This window comes from Suncus etruscus, chromosome 3 (assembly GCF_024139225.1).
Source record: "Suncus etruscus isolate mSunEtr1 chromosome 3, mSunEtr1.pri.cur, whole genome shotgun sequence".
Taxonomy (NCBI): Eukaryota; Metazoa; Chordata; class Mammalia; order Eulipotyphla; family Soricidae; genus Suncus; species Suncus etruscus.
In genome coordinates, this window is record NC_064850.1 from 28,792,170 (window position 1) to 28,795,534 (window position 3,365).

Genomic DNA, 3,365 nt, shown 5'->3' on the forward strand with positions numbered 1-3,365 from the left:
GCAGATTTATGAGAAACCCCAAAGCAGTGGCATTATGTCAATTGTGTGTAGATTTCTGAAACAGGAACTAACTAGTATAGAGTTAACTGTGAGAAAAGAACTGTGAGATATTGTAAGCCCTACTTTGGAATAAATAGCTGTGAAGTTACAAAAATACAGTGAAAAAATAGTAATAAATAAGAGACAAAGTTGGATTCTCTTTTCAGACAAATCAAGTTTTAGCTATAATATGCTTTCAAAATATATTTCTTTTCTTTTCTTTTTTTTTTTTTTTTTTTTGGTTTTTCAGCCCACACCCGTTTGACGCTCAGGGGTTACTCCTGGCTAAGAGCTCAGAAATTGCCCCTGGCTTGGGGAGACCATATGGGACGCCGGGGGATCCAACCGGATCCTTCCTTGGCTAGGGCTTACAAGACAGACACCTTACCTCTAGGGACACCTCGCTGGCCCCCCAGAATATATTTCAATCTATTTCATGCATTATTATTATCACATCGAACCCTATTAACATTTAACAGAATCTTTCCTTTCTGCTTATTCCTGGATCTGAGCTCAATGATCATTCCTAAAGGGCCTCTAAAGAACACATGCAGTGCCCAGAATTGAACCTACCTAGGTAATATGAATTTAAGTAAGTGTCGACTTGCTAAACTAATTCATCAGACAAGGACCCTTCCATTTATTATTTTAGCTGCTTCATTTTATGCTCATAATGTATGAGTGGATCTATGGATGTTTCTATTGATTGATTCTCATTCCCCAGTATAAAGTTTGCTTCACACTGAAATTCCATTATCTTCCAATACTAACTTAGTTGACTATATATAATTTTTAGAAAAATAAAAGTAAATAATATAAATTGAAGTTAATTTATATCAATAGTAAACATTTCTAACTTAAGTTGGCTAGTAAAGTAGAAAAAATGTACATCAATTTCTTAAGTGAGTCATTGGTATATAATTTATTTTATCATTTAATATATAGACAATGATTGTTTAAACTAATAATCTTTCCTAGATTATAATTTATTATATTTGGAATTGGTGAAAGAGTATTTTTCTATATAGATAATCAAATATTATAAATATAATCATAAATAATGACCACACTATGAATTATAATATGGTTAAAATTTTATTGTATTTTTTATTCTATGAATAACATATATGGCAATTATACTTTTTTGAACATTGATTTAAAAATATAGGTCATATGATATGCTTGAATGTATATTACATCTAAACTTATAAATAAATTTTATGCTTAATTGAAAGTAATTTGTATAAACCATTTAATTTTATATATTCCAGAAAATATATCATGTAATCATAATTAGGAAAATTAGGAATAATTATAGTTAATTACCATATTATTTAAACAATATTGGCAAATATTTAGAAGATATAATTATTTTTATTTAAATTTAATTGTGTAATACAACAAGGAAAATCAAATATAGTAGGAGAGAGCTGAGAAACTTCTAACATGTAAAGATCATCATCATATAATGATTTATAACAAATGGTAATAGATTGCACCACATTTAGTTTTTCAATATCTTTCAACTATTATCTGAATGTCAGCGAATTATAATATTTCATTAAAATAAAATAAAATTTATAAAATATATGTTTTGGCCTATTTAAACATTTATATAAATGTTTGTTTATATAAATTAATATATACATTTATATAAAATGTTTATAATATGAATTTTTAATTGAATTTAGATCGTAGTAGCCATACAACATAAACACACTATATTGGAATTTGATGAGGATCTAAAATTTATGTTTTTCCAACATACACTACTTCCTTTAGAAGTCTCCTCTCCCATATTTAGAGAGTATTTTATGTATCTATAATCACAATGCTTTCAGAAGATATCTAGCTTTTTCTACTGAAATAATTTTTGGCATTTTATTCAAATCAATTTAAAACATTATCTCCTGAATCTGAAGAACTGAAGCAAGTATAACCAAAAAATTCAGGTTAGCCAGTCTGAATCTTGACATAGAAATATGCTTATAAATGAGACAGTCGTTTTTTTCTACATTATTTATTTTAACTAATTTGAGAAAGTTTTTCAGCATCATCAGTAGCAAAGAAAAATTATGAGAAAATGTGCTTGCCTAAATTATTCTGAAGTTTGTTAAGGTCATTATTTACAGTTATAAGAACTACTAAGTGTCATGAAGATAGTTACTTTTCTTTTTTTATTATCTTACAAGAAATAGGAAGTCTATGAGACCTTGTTATTCTTGGTCAAAAAAAACTATTGAGTCAATACTATGGATAAAAATTATAGTGCTTTTTTATTCTTGAAGTGCTGGATGCCATTTTACCATGTCTTACATGAGCCCTGTGCCACTCCGAGTAGTGACAGAGGTGAAGGAACTACTCAGTTGAACCTAAAATTGCTCAGGGATTGGTGGGAGGTAGGCATGGAACCAGGGGTGGATACATATAAGCCATACATCTTAATCACTCTATATCTCCCTTGCTCTAAAAATTACTTTTTATGAATAAACTATATATATATATATGTATATATATATATTTAATTTGTAACCATCATAGGTCTTATGTGTTAGTTTTGTTTTTATTGCTGCCTGGAGGCTTGGTGGTATGGGGTCTACACTCAATTCTGTGTTCAGGTGTTATTTATGGTGATGCTGTGAGGTTATGCAGTGACAGGACTCAAAGCACAGGCCTCCTGTATACATATCATTTAATTCTAGACCCTTGAGCTCTCTCCATGGACCCCTCCAAATTTTACTAGAACAAACAAGATGCCTTTAGATTAATGAGAGGGAGTGGGGAATTTAGTGATTCAGAAAGGGCGAATGTTTGAATGTTGAATGTCTCTCTGAAGTTATAGTTTGATGACTCTAAAAATATGTATTCAAATAATTTGAAAGCATTATAAAATTTTAAGTTAAATTAATAAAATGTTCCAAATTTGAATATGCTTATCAATCCATTTAAATATGACGTGATGCCTAAAATTGTGTGCTTGGAGTGCTTAGTTTAGCAAAATTTACAGAAGGGGATTTTTTGCGTGTCATCCTAGCACAGGGGCCATACTAATCTTCTCTGTATCATTCCAATTTTAGTATATGTGCTGCTGAAGTGAGCACATAGAAGGGGATTCTTAATATAATCAGTGCTTTATATTTTCAGTACATTTCAAAACTTCTGATATAATTGCAATATATTCTTAAGTTTAAATTCTATCAAATAAACCTAATGGTTAAGTGATATGCATTAATAGATGTAGAGTCCTAGTCAGATAATTTTCTGTGTTTTTTTTTTATATTTTACTGACTAAATTTATAAAGCCAAAAAAGAAGACTCTATCAATA

General features: G+C 29.3%; 1 non-coding gene across 1 annotated transcript; it reads right to left on the reverse strand.

The window, feature by feature from the left end:
- Positions 1 to 3,034: 3,034 nt before the first annotated feature.
- LOC126004798 (U6 spliceosomal RNA) lies at positions 3,035 to 3,140 on the reverse strand. The gene has a single exon (XR_007494048.1). It is a non-coding gene; the product is annotated as a U6 spliceosomal RNA (small nuclear RNA).
- Between the last annotated feature and the right edge of the window lie 225 nt (positions 3,141 to 3,365).